General features: G+C 35.3%; 1 long non-coding RNA gene across 2 annotated transcripts; it reads left to right on the top strand.

Moving 5' to 3' along the window:
* Window positions 1–2,216: 2,216 nt before the first annotated feature.
* Window positions 2,217–10,346, top strand: LOC134244856 (uncharacterized). 2 transcript variants are annotated; one of them, XR_009987301.1, is made up of 5 exons: window positions 2,217–2,542; window positions 2,736–2,804; window positions 3,077–3,136; window positions 4,358–4,504; window positions 10,130–10,346. It is a non-coding gene; the product is annotated as an uncharacterized LOC134244856 (long non-coding RNA). The 2 variants fall into 2 exon arrangements; XR_009987300.1 differs by having other exon boundaries at window positions 2,226–2,542; window positions 2,736–2,794.
* The last annotated feature ends 4,240 nt before the right edge of the window (window positions 10,347–14,586 follow it).

The raw sequence follows: 14,586 nt of genomic DNA, 5'->3' as shown, positions 1-14,586 counted from the left end.
GAAAAACAAAATGGAGCCGTCACATACATAAGACAGTGATAGGCAACCCTCTTTTAATAAATAAATAAACAGATCTTCCCAACCTTCATCGGATATTGGGAAGATTAAGAAAAACAAACTGGAGCCATCACATACAAAAGACATTAATAGGCAACCCTCTTTTAATAAATAAATAAACAGATCTTCCCAACCTTCATCGGATATTGGGAAGATTAAGAAAAACAAACTGGAGTCTTCAATTACATTTGATGGAATCCATTTGTGATTACCAAATTTGACCAATACTGACACTGACAGTAAATTATGAAATCAGGAAACATAATGTGCAGAAACATGTCAAGTTTCACATTGACATTTTATAAGCACTCGAATAATGTAATATTCATTTGTACGTATTCACATACATATGATGGAATTCATTGGTGATTCCCGAAATAGACCAATACTGACACTAAGAGCAAATTATGAAATCAGGTAACATAATGTGCAGAAAACATGTCAAGTTTCATATTCATTTGTATGTATTCACATACATATGATGGAATTCATTGGTGATTCCCAAAATTGACTAATACTGAAACTGAGAGCAAATCATGAAATCGGGTAATATAATGTGCAGAAACATGTCGAGGTTTACATTGACATGACATATTGCGGCATTTGCCATAAATTTTATCACATGCATTGCGTAACAATCTATCATCATATGTGCAATGTACTACTTATCCTTATTCTCCCATACAATCAGATGGGAGGCATGGAGGACAGCACTTTGATGTTCTGAATGTTACGACTTACAGCTTTATATGTTTAGCGGCGTAACATTGTGGGGCTCCTTAATCTGAATGTTGAACGAAAGACAACAGGATATAATTTGTTTTCAATATTTTATTAAATTTTATTCAATAAACATACAAAAATATTCTTCTTTGGCTCTGCGGTCCTCACCTGAAATAAAAACAAACCAACCACCCTTTCCAACAAGTGTTAATTTATAAACCACCCTTAATCAAACCCTTTAATAAATGCAAATAGACCTAATGTCTTCAGGTCTTGAATAAAGTTCCAACTGGTGATTTCTTCACTTAGTGAGTATAAATACAAAATGTCAGGTTATAGCAAACAACTAATTGTATAGGGACAAAAAGTTATGCTAATATCTCAATATAATGCGTTTAGCATTTGTTAACATTCAAAGGTTGTAGCAAACAACTAATTGTATAGGGACAAAAAGTTATGCTAACATCACAAAACTCAATACGATGCACCATGCATTTGTTTGTTGTTAGTAATAATGTCAGGAGTTATAAATATCAAGTTCAGGTCACTTCTTGTGCCTTAGTAAATATTATTCAACAGTAAACAATAACGATGAGTTCAGACCACTACTTGTGTCTGAGTAAAATGAATGAATAAAGCAATCAAACGTTGTTAACAAATTCAGGTTAATAATTACCCATCATGTCAATTTGTTTGTCTCTCTGTCTAAAACAGAACCCTTTGTGATGGGGAGACTGCCTTGTTCGGAGTTGGTCCGTCAGGTAGACCTTTCCGTGGGTGAGACCGCAGGCGTCTGACCGTTAGACGCTGGGGGCTCGTTTATAAAGCCTTTACACCCTTTATGACGTCAATTCACTCAATGCATGAGATTTGGCGCCATTACGTCAAATAGCTGGAAGACTTCGGATGCACTTTACTATTATACGCATCCGAGGTGTTCCGAATGTACTTTATAGCTTTTGCCGCTTAGTATGAAAAACAGAGTGTAATTATAAGGTTTTACTCTAATTATCAATGAATGGATTTATTATTTATCCATATTATAAAAGGTAAGCACATTCAGTACTATATAGAAACATTTGTAGACCAATTAATGGTGTGTTTACATTACGTATCCCTCAAAACATAGAGGAAATTCGGAGCGAGGTAAACAATTTGCACCTAGCTCATAATAAATATCAAATAACATTAATCAATAATAACAAGTAAATAAGAATAAATGCCAATACATATCATTCATTCAATCATTCATCGAATCATTATTTTAACGATTCATATCACAGGAAACATCTTGTTTACTTATTCATAACAATAGTGGAGAATGCCAAATTCGTAACACGGCCCCCCTCTCTATTTAACATTTGTCCTCGAATGTCTACAAAAATATATCATGTAACAATCTAAATTTACGTTCATTCAACAAAAACCTGAATATCTCGATCAACTAATTATCTCGAAATATTGTCTTCGGGATATCCAAGTTAAACTGTAAGTTCACTTTATCATAAGTAAACTTTAAATCGTATTAAAGATTAACAAATATGTAAAAACACATAACATTCAATCTATTACAATGCTCAAATTTCAATAGACACGACGCACTTGTCGTATTTTCAAAACGAAAGTAGATTTCGTGACGTGTCTTCGTACGACTTATCAAAAGGCGTGACATCAAATCCTCATGCTGAGAAATGAATCGCCACCAAATCTTCACAAAGTTCGTCCAAAATATTTGCAAAAACTGGACGAAATGCAACCGTGAGTAAGTAAATTTTGAATACTCGTTAAACATTACATTTGATCTGACTATGAGCAGGTCTATTTATGCGTTGTTTTGCTGCATATGTGAAAAAGCAACAACTGCACATTCAAATTGACAAAGTCAAACATTCTGTGAAGTATTAAAACGTCAAAATAATTCAATCTGTTTCATTGCCGATCCATATATTTCATAGGATCTCCGTATTCTGAGGGACTCTCAACAACATGACATGTACGAAGAGAAAAATCAAAGGTAAGTAAAGGTATTTTGAACAATATCTCACATGCATGAAGTAAATGCATAAATGCATGTATATAATTAGATATAGGTCAAATATTTACAGATCATCAACTTGTATAAAAATGCAACACAAATAATCTCTTCTCGTTTTCGCAAGAATGTTGAAGAAAACAAAATTTCATGCGAACAATCATCAAATGTCAAATATTCGTATTATCTAGCTACTTCAAAACCATGTTGGTTTATTCTCACCAACAGTTTCATTGTTTGTTACATTTTCAGTTTGTTTTGTAGGGATATCAAAGGACAGAGCAGATTAACCACAAGATCTGGTTGTAACAGAACAGTTTTCAGGTATTTTTAAGCTCTTAGTGTTGTCGTTAGAATCTAAAGTTAAACTAACAATGTGGTTTACCTCCTTGCCCATAGTCCCTGTCAGATAAAATAGGTGAACTTGTTAGGGCACGCTTTAGCTTGTCAAAAGATTTGTGACAGTCTTCATCCCAAACAAATTTATGACTTAGTTCAGTCAGTTTGTGCAAGGGTCTAGCCATATCAGAAAATTTAATTGAGAAACTACTCTGAAATTCTGTTAGCAATTCTCGTAATTTTTGCTGTTGTTCTTGATCAATATTTTTACAAGAATTCTCAAACACAGACTTCAAATGTTCAGGAAAATTTTCATTTGTTTTCATTTCATGTTTTGTCAAAACATTTATTGATTGGGGAGTACTTTCAATGAAGTATCTTCTAAATTTGCCACAACAGTCCCTTTGAAAATTTTAACACTTTGATCACCCAAGTTCATGTATCGAACAGGTACTCTATCAGTTTCAACTTTTGCCAAAATCTTGGGAACTAATACACCATGTTTATCTAAAAATTTTGCCACAGGCTTTAACAAAGTAACCTTGTCATTAAATAATGGGTTTTCCACTTTAGCCGAGGCATTAAATTCACTGAGAGGGGGAAACTCTATAGTTTCCGTCAAATATACCTTACAACATTGCTTATTCAAAGCTTCATGTGTAAAGCAAGAAACATCTTTCCCCTTTATTCTAAGTTTCATTTTGTTCAACAGAACATCACAGTTGTGGTCTTTCATGAAATCTAATCCTAAAATACATTTGTTTTGGATATTAGCCACTAAAACATTATGATTCACAGTAACATCTCCCACACATATTTTCACTAGGCATTCCCCTAGGACAGATATTTTCTCCCCACTAACAGAGGTTAGATTTATAAATGAAGGGTTCAAATCTAATTTCCCCTTTAACTCTGAACTGTCTGCAAAATCGGAGCTAATAATTGTTACACTAGCTCCTGTGTCGACCATCATTGTAGTTCGAATGTTCTCAATTTTGCCCACTACAAAAATTTCTTCACCACACCCCTTTACATCACCTACTCTCTCATTTTTAGGTGTATTTTCACACATAACAATTTTCTTAACATTATTCTCAGATTTATTGTTCTCAATATCATTTTCTGATTTATTGTTCATTAAATTTTCATTTTCAGTCATATTAACTGCATTTTGAGGACTCTTTTTAATATGCTCATTTCTTCCAGCAGGAAGAGGTCCTCTTGTTTCAACTTTGTTTAACAATGATTGGGGCCTATCCCTGCGCCTTGCTGACTTCCGCCCCCTGAATTCGACACGGGAAAGTTTCCCTGATTTGAGGATTGGAAGCGACCATTCTGATATTGTCTATTTTGGTAAGCATTTCTTCTCTCAAAATTATTTGCATTGTATGGCTGCCTTACTTGAAACTGATTGTTCTGTCGATCATTTTGTGCATTCCCGAACCGAGGATGCACCTCGCTTGAATGAGAAAAGTTAGGTCTTATATCAAGACCATCTTTAAGGAGTGATCTAATCTCTTTTGTAAGTGATTGGAGATCATCTCTTAAGACCCTATTTTCTTGCTTGATTGAGGCGAGGAGATTGGTATCCATTTCTGGATGTATGGCATTGACAATTTTTACCCTCTGTGCATCAGCCAGTTTGTGGGTTTCAAGTCTTATAGCCAATATCTCAGCCTCATTAATGTCTCTGGGTCTACTTTCTCTCAAGTGAAGGCGCATATCCGGATCGGGAAGTGCATCTATGAAGTGATCTAATGGTAGAACATTCGTCAAGTTTGAATCAGCAGTAGGATATGCTTGCCTAGTAAGTTTCTTGATAGATTGTGCAAGTTCAGATAAAGATTCTTTGTCACCCTTGGTTTTTGTCTTTAACTTGGCTCTGAACATTTCAGATCGTTCAACTGAACCATATCGCCTATCAAGAATCTTGACTAGGGAATCATAATCTCTGCGCTGAACTTCGTTGAGTTCACTCAAAAGTGCACGAGCCCCTCCCGCTAAACTGCTAGCTAGGTATAGTGACTTTGCCCTATAATTCCAACCATGTAGATCGACCAAGATTTCAAATTGGGCTAGATAATCCCCAAAATCTTCTGACCCATCAAATGTAGGTGGGTTAATAGATACAATTGGTTTAGAATTGAAAGGGGAAGGAACTCTGTAATGTTCCTATTAGCCAAACTCAAGACATGTCGTGTTGCATGCTTTTTTATTCTGACCCAGAGTTACATTTTAGACTAAACATTAACAACCTGATATAAACGGAATCGGATAAAAACGGATTACATGTACATATCATTACATCTTTCCCCTTTTAAAGATAAAATGTACAAAATAAACTTTTACTGTTAATTTATATAGAAAATTTCAAATTTATAATTTACTGAAAGTTAGAGATTTAGAGTATAACATATTTACATAATATATACAGTCAATCATGAATTCATCTTTCAATATACCGGTAAGTTCTCAAATTTTATAACATTGGGGATTATTATGCCCCTCACACAATTACATCACTTGGGGATTATTATGCCCCTCACATAATCACATCACACATAATCCTGGAATCTTTTAGGTCGTCTGACCTCACGTCCGGATCGCGTTTTATACGTTTCTGCTCGTATCGGCTGATTCGGCTCTAACGATTGTTCTGGCACACTTTTCTCGAGTACTGGCTGCACGGGTACTTCTGTCTCACTGAAGTCATCTAGGTCATCATGTTCTGAGATAGCTTTTCGAAAACTCGTTTCCTCTGATTTGATGATGTCTCTGCGATTTCGACGAAATTTATCACCATTTAAGTTTTCTACATTGTACGATCGATCATGAACTTTATCTTTCACGTATCCTGGCATCCAATGTCCTCTGTGTTGGAATCGAACTGTATTTCCCGGTTTCAAATACGGAAGATCTTTCTGTCCACTGTTGAAATACTTCTTCTGTTGATCCTGTGAGTTTCTTCTTTTTTCATAAGTTTTCTCGGCTGGAATGACTTTAGGTCTGAGTTGTTCTTTGGTAATGGGTAGAATAGATCTGAGTTGTCTGCTCATTAGTAGTTGCGCTGGTGAATCAACATCTGACGGCGTGTTCCTGTATTCTAGTAGACTAATGTAAGGATCCTGTCCATCGACTCTGGCTTTTTCCAACATACGTTTTGCTGTTTGGACAGTTTTTTCCGCTAAACCATTCCCTTGTGGATAGTACGGGCTTGATGTTATGTGCTTGAATGCCCATTTGTTTGCGAAATCCTTGAATTCTCTGGATGTATATTGCGGTCCATTGTCGCTGATTACTTTAAATGGTATGCCATGTCGGGCAAATGCAGATTTCATATGAATGATGACAGTTATACTCCTAGTATTTTCAAGTTTAGCGATTTCAAAGAATTTGGAGTAGTAATCCACGATAACCAAATAGTCTTCATTGTTAAGTGTGAATAGATCAGTTCCGACAAGCTGCCATGGTCCATTTGGTATGGGTGTTGGTCTTAATGTTTCTTTTGTATTCTTCTTTCTGAAGTCCATGCATGTGTTGCATTTGGATATCATTGAGGCAATGTCTGCATTCATTCCGATCCAATAAACTACAGTCCTTGCACGAGCCTTTGTTTTTTCAATACCGAAGTGTCCTACATGAAGGTATCTAAGGATTTCTGGTTGTAGAACTTCTGGAATGACGATTCTTTCGTTAATCATAACAATTCCATCCACAGATGTTAACTCAGATTTCATCCTCCAAAATTCTTGTAATGGTTTGGACAGCTGATTCCTGTATTCTGGCCAACCATTTTCAATATGATGAATCACTTCCCTGAGAATTGTGTCATTCCTGGTTTCATTCTTGATATCTTGTAGAATATCCTTAGCTATAGGAATCCCCTCAAAAAACACAGAATTCACATAAGCTTCAATTTCATCATCTATCTCTTTCTGTTTTTTCACTGTAGGTAGATGAGCACGAGACAGTGTGTCCGCTATTATCAAATCTTTTCCCGGAGTGTATTTGAATTCAAAGCAATATTTCTGTAGGCGAGGTAGTAGTCTTTGTAGCCTCGGTGGAGCTTGAACCAGTGACTTCTTGAGAATGTTCTCCAGCGGCTTGTGGTCATTTTCAACAACAACGTTTACTCCATAAGTATACTGGTGGAATCTTTCTAGACCAAAAGTAACAGCTAACAGTTCTTTTTCTATCTGAGCATAACGTTTCTCAGTCTCTGTTAACGCTCTAGACGCATAAGCAACTGGTTTTTTGTCCTGTATAAGCACTGCACCTAGTCCACATTTTGAAGCATCCAAACTAACGCATATAGGGTTTTTCACATTGAAAAAAGTAAGAACTGGTTCCTTGGACAAAATTTCCTTGATAGCCTTGAACGCATCCTCCTGTGGTTTCTCCCAGATAAACATATTTTCACTTCTGAGTAAGCTTCGGATTGGTTCATTTATGACTGACATGTTTGGAATGAATTTGGCAAGATAATTCACAGTTCCTAGCAAACGCTCGACTCCTTTCTTATCTGTTGGCGGTGGCATGTTGATTATTGCTTCGACTTTCTCTCTGTCAGGTTTTACTCCTTCCTTGGAGATCACATGTCCTATGTAAACAATCTCTGTCTTGTTGAACTGACATTTGTCCTTATTTAGGGTAAGGTTAATTTCCATGCATTTCCGTAGTACGGCTTTTAGTCGTCTGTTGTGTTCCTCTTTATTTCTCCCCCACACAAGTATGTCGTCTATGTCCACTTCAACACCTTCAATACTGTCAAAATGTTGAGCAATCCTCTTCTGAAAAACTTCCTGTGCACTCTTTATGCCAAAAGGCATGCGTCTGAAACAGTAGCGTCCATATGGTGTATGAAATGTTGTAAGAAGTTGACTGGCCTCATCTAGTGGTATTTGCCAGTATCCACTATTTGCATCAAGTTTGCTGAAAATTGTGGCTCCGGATAATCTGGTTGTGATGTCCTCAATGGTAGGTAACTGAAAATGTTCACGTTTGATGGCTTCATTCAAGTCACGAGGATCCAGACATATGCGTAATTTTCCTGTTTTGGATTTTTCAGCGATCACAAGAGAATTAACCCAATCAGTTGGTTGGTCAACTTTCTTGATCACTTCCTTGGCTTCCATATCATCTAGAGTTTTCTTGAGTTCCTCACGGAATGCTACTGGTATTTGTCTAGGACTATGAACAACAGGTGGTACGCTACTGTCAACACGGATGGTGTATGGTTCCTTCAAGCATCCTAATCCTGTAAAAACACTTGGAAATTCCTCAATAGGTGAAAAATCACTCTGTAGCTTTTCTGTAGCTAGTGTCACTTTGATCAGCCCTAGTTCACAACAACTCTTATATCCTAATACTAATGGTTGATTTGCGTGTGTAACGTAACATTCAAGTTGTTGATCTTTGTATGGAAGAACACACTTTCCCGCTATAGGTATGGAATCATCTGAGTAACTCGTAAGTTTCACATTAGTTTTGGTGAGTGTGCTGTTTAGTTTCTTGAAGATTTTCTCTGTGATGATATTCACTTGAGAGCCTGTGTCCAACTTAAACTTGATAGGAATGTTGTTTATTTCCAAACTTGAGTAGATTTCATCTTGACTGTTTCCACTTGAAATAGCACCAATAAAAAACTTCTCACTTGTCTCACAGCTGTTTGTCATTTCATCTGTTTCTAGTTCATTGGAATGAATAGACTTAGTCCTGCACTTTGATGCAAAATGTCCTAACTTGTGACATCTGTTACATTTTATCCCGAATGCCGGACATTTTCCTTTCTCATGCTGGCTTCCACATTTTCCACATGTAAAGGATTTTGTGTTGATAGGTTTACTTGACACACCTTGCTACTTGGGTTGATACACATTTCCCTTCGTATATTTCTGGGTTGACGGAAATTTGTTTCCTACTGACGCTTTGACAGACTGTTTATATTTCACAGCATCCACATGTTCCTCATGTTGTAGATCTTTTAATCTATTCTGTGACTCTTCATTAGCACGACACATACTTAAAGCTTTCTGTAATGTGAGTTCATTGTCTCTGAGTAATCTTTCTTTGACTTTCTCTGAATAAACTCCACATACAATTCTGTCTCTTAGCATTTCATCTTCCAATGCACCAAATTTACAGTTTTTGGAAATTATTTTCAAGTCTGTGACATATTGGTCAATGGTTTCTATTTTACCTTGAACTCTGGTGTGAAACCTATGTCTCCAAACTGTAATATTTTCTCTAGGAGCACAGTAGTCTTTGAACTTCGTAAACAGTGTATCAATGTTATCGATATCTTCATCTGGTATTGTCATAGTGTTAAATATTTCTCTGCCTTCTTGACCAATGATATAGAGAAAAGCACTACACTTATCTTTTTCGTTTCTCTCATGCATGGCAATGTTCAGGTACAATTTCATCGTTTGTTCCCACTTTCTCCATCTCTCCGGTAAATGTCCGTCTGTAGTAGAGAAGTCTAACTCTGGTGGAGGACGAATGTGTTCCATTTCTTTTCCTTCTGACACCCTGTAATGTTCCTATTAGCCAAACTCAAGACATGTCGTGCTGCATGCTTTTTTATTCTGACCCAGAGTTACATTTTAGACTAAACATTAACAACCTGATATAAACGGAATCGGATAAAAACGGATTACATGTACATATCATTACAAACTCTATTTCCATTGTAATTTATCTCCCTTGCAGAAACATTTATTTGACTGATACTTTCCCCAGCCCCAATGACAGGAGACTGATCATGAAAATCCAGGGACTCTCTACACCCATGCACTTGATATCTGATTGCATTATCTTTGGGGGTCCCCTTTTGTTTTAACTCATCAACTTGTTCTTGTAATTGACGAGAATCTCGTCTCATGTTTGACAATTGTTCATCTATGTCTTGTCTCATGTTTAAGACTTCTTTGTTCATCATTTCTACAGCTCTTAACAAAAGTTCATTTATATTTTCAGCCTTGTCAGAGCCTGATTTCTGTATAGGAGAAGAGGTACTGGACCGTTGATACTCATCACAAGTGATGTCATCATTCAGATTGCAGGACCTGCACCCATTCTCCTCAGAAGCTTCAAATTGGCTGTTATTATTTGACATTTTGACTTTTGTTATTGGCTATTGCAACACAAATTTATGTGTTTATTTTTCAATGTGCTTGTCGTTGTCAATAGACTTAAAAAGACTTACGAGTCAATATTTTAAGATCCTGATGTAGACTTTCGATCAACCAGAATAAAAGAAAGACTTTATCCCACTTCTGACACCAATTGTTACGACTTACAGCTTTATATGTTTAGCGGCGTAACATTGTGGGGCTCCTTAATCTGAATGTTGAACGAAAGACAACAGGATATAATTTGTTTTCAATATTTTATTAAATTTTATTCAATAAACATACAAAAATATTCTTCTTTGGCTCTGCGGTCCTCACCTGAAATAAAAACAAACCAACCACCCTTTCCAACAAGTGTTAATTTATAAACCACCCTTAATCAAACCCTTTAATAAATGCAAATAGACCTAATGTCTTCAGGTCTTGAATAAAGTTCCAACTGGTGATTTCTTCACTTAGTGAGTATAAATATAAAATGTCAGGTTATAGCAAACAACTAATTGTATAGGGACAAAAAGTTATGCTAATATCTAAATATAATGCGTTTAGCATTTGTTAACATTCAAAGGTTGTAGCAAACAACTAATTGTATAGGGACAAAAAGTTATGCTAACATCACAAAACTCAATACGATGCACCATGCATTTGTTTGTTGTTAGTAGTAATGTCAGGAGTTATAAATATCAAGTTCAGGTCACTTCTTGTGCTTTAGTAAATATTATTCAACAGTAAACAATAACGATGAGTTCAGACCACTACTTGTGTCTGAGTAAAATGAATGAATAAAGCAATCAAACGTTGTTAACAAATTCAGGTTAATAATTACCCATCATGTCAATTTGTTTGTCTCTCTGTCTAAAACAGAACCCTTTGTGATGGGGAGACTGCCTTGTTCGGAGTTGGTCCGTCAGGTAAACCTTTCCGTGGGTGAGACCGCAGGCGTCTGACCGTTAGACGCTGGGGGCTCGTTTATAAAGCCTTTACACCCTTTATGACGTCAATTCACTCAATGCATGAGATTTGGCGCCATTACGTCAAATAGCTGGAAGACTTCGGATGCACTTAACTATTACACGCATCCGAGGTGTTCCGAATGTACTTTATAGCTTTTGCCGCTTAGTATGAAAAACAGAGTGTACTTATAAGGTTTTACTCTAATTATCAATGAATGGATTTATTATTTATCCATATTATAAAAGGTAAGCACATTCAGTACTATATAGAAACATCTGTAGACCAATTAATGGTGTGTTTACATTACGTATCCCTCAAAACATAGAGGAAATTCGGAGCGAGGTAAACAATTTGCACCTAGCTCATAATAAATATCAAATAACATTAATCAATAATAACAAGTAAATAAGAATAAATGCCAATACATATCATTCATTCAATCATTCATCGAATCATTATTTTAACGATTCATATCACAGGAAACATCTTGTTTACTTATTCATAACAATAGTGGAGAATGCCAAATTCGTAACATGAAGGTATTCATGAACAGATGGTCGAGATAAATCCGTTGTGATTGCTGTCTTTTAGGTGAACCCCATCATTGGCCAAGTATTTCATGTCTGGGTTCCAGGAACTGCAGTGGTGCCAAATTAATTATTGATGGTAAACTGGTGACATTGATCATGTAGAAGTTTATTATGTCAATCACTTTAATATTGTAATGGTCGCCTACTTGGATGGATGTCTGCTGACCAGCTTGCATTCTCTTGAGCTGGCTAGTTCGGGCGTATTGAGTCCGCCCCTGGCTCGAATTAACAATTTAAATGTATGTTTATGTAGCTGTGAATTATCCAAATCTGGTTCATTCAGTTATAAACACAAATCTACTCTTCAAAGAAGAATTGACCTATCTGCACTACAGTGCGCGGCTTGGGATATCAAGTTTTTACCTCCATGCCGACTATCAATTGGGACAAATTCAGTGCACAATCAATCAACTGTTCAAATTGGTAACACATCTGAGGCGGTGTTATAGGAATAGAAAAATAAGTTTTACGTGAATTTTGATCTCTCTAAATTGACTTCACCTCGTGTTTCTGCAAAATTGAATTAATTGAGCACTCGATCCCGATCAAGTCGAACCCGATCCAAACATGAGTTCGATCCCGATCCAGTCGACCCCAGTATATAAAATTCAATAACTGCAATTTTAATTTACATAAGTCAAACACAATGTAAAAAGATTGTATATAAAACATTTTATGAAACATAAAATTTTATTTATCGACTTATCAACAAATTAAAGTGTTATACCTCTTTATTTATGCACATAATTTAAATCGTTTTAAGATATCTCAATATAATTGAAGGCAAATTATTTTGTTCGGTATATTTTCTTGCTTTAAGTTTTATCGACTGAAATAATGTATTGAATTTCAGATATTGATCAAAACAAAATATTCTATCATGTCGATATAGAACTCAGAATAAAGTTTTTTTGAATAATTTTGGCGGGGTCGGGAATTCCATTGAACCTTAACCTCACTCGGAATTCATGGAAAGCGTATGTATCATGTACAATTAAAGGCTGAATCAAATTAAAAAGTATACACTAGCTTTGAAAAAGGGAGCTGAAGACACATTAAAAGTTACAGATCCATAGTGGACTATCGCACCGATCACCCTTTTAAAGAGGGGGAGACAAGAGTATCTTTGTGCCCCTCATCCAGCTTAAAAAAACAAAAACTGAGTACAACAGAGATCCACTAATATGTCCCCAAAGTTAAGAAAATTCTCGCAGTTAGATTATTAAATCCTTGGGTGTGATGCTTGTTATATATTTATGATGGTCGACACTACACTTTCCTCCTTTAAACTTTGTGACTAAACTTATACAGATCGGCTGAAATCACAAATTATTTTATATAATTTCAAACATAAGAAGTTATATCTGGTGTTTATATTTTCATGCAAGGAGGGATGTTTCGAGACTGTTGAGTTCCGCATTCATGAGTCAGATTCTTTATATAACACAGAATGTACATGTAACAACATCAAATACTTACAAAGTACATATATAATCGTTGTTACTTTTGTTATATATAGTGTTACTTTCTATTTTCGCTTCATTAGCGATTAACAACCTCCCACTGAACTCAAGAGATATATGCAGTGAACAATGATAGAATATAACAGATGGTTATGGGTACAATAACCCTCTATGACAATGATAATAATCTAACTGTTGATGTCTCTCGATCTCCCTTTTTCAAGTATTTTAGAGTTTTGTTTCAGCCTATAATCATACACAATAGCAAATACATGGTACATAAGCTTTCCAAAGTGAAGTGAAGATTCATTACATGTAGAATTCCAGCCCCCACCAAGTTAATTCAAAAACACCTTTTTTTCTGACTTCTTCTCGAAAATATTCATATACCGATATCGATATAAGTTCATATTTATTTCTTCTTATCGACAATACTATATTGACATGATTAAATATTTTGTTTTGATCGATATTTCAAAATAAGTATGATGTTTTAGTCGATAAAAGTTAAAGCAATTAAATCTATTGTAAAAAGGAGTTGCCTTCAATTATATTAAGAAATCTCAATACTATTCAAAATATGTGCATATATAAGGAGGCATAACACTCTATATGTTGATATGTCGATAAAATATAAGACAATATACAAAGTTATAATACAACAAGTGTAGAGCCATTTACGCTTCCATATTTATGTACGTGATTTTGACCATATTAAAATCGTATTCTCATACACGATTTGTAACTTGCATGTCAACATAATTATCTTGCATGTAGGGGACAGACATATGCCCCATACACTTTTCTCCATCAGAAGACTTGGAACATAAAGCATTTTAGATACATATAGCTTTAGAAAACCTAATGATATTTCTTCAAGATCTATATTTTGACAACCATTCTCGTATTTAAATGACCCAATTCAAATTAATCGTCATTCCTTAAAAATGTTTACAGATTTTTTTTTCTTAAGAAAGATTCTTGATGGGCTATTTCTTGTGGTTTAGTGATATTTAGATTTATTTTTCAAATGCACTCATTTGTAAACTTTAATATTTTGGATCATTAGCCCTACATATTTGCACTTACATGTAGAATATGGTTTGTTTGTATAGTTACCGATAATGATTTGCTAGGAATATAAACTATAGGAATATATTTATATTTTCAGAACAAATTTTCCTCATTCATTCAACAAGTTTTATCAAGGAATGAAGATAAATCAAAGAATTCAAGATCAAATTTACAGATTCCTGCCTGAAAATTGCACATTTTGACCAATATTTCAAAATTAT

The sequence above is a fragment of the Saccostrea cucullata genome, unplaced genomic scaffold (assembly GCF_032062105.1).
Source record: "Saccostrea cucullata isolate Sc308-1 unplaced genomic scaffold, CSIRO_AGI_Scuc_v1 ctg2487, whole genome shotgun sequence".
In the NCBI taxonomy this organism is placed as follows: domain Eukaryota; kingdom Metazoa; phylum Mollusca; class Bivalvia; order Ostreida; family Ostreidae; genus Saccostrea; species Saccostrea cuccullata.
This window is presented reverse-complemented; position numbering and strand designations above follow the sequence as displayed.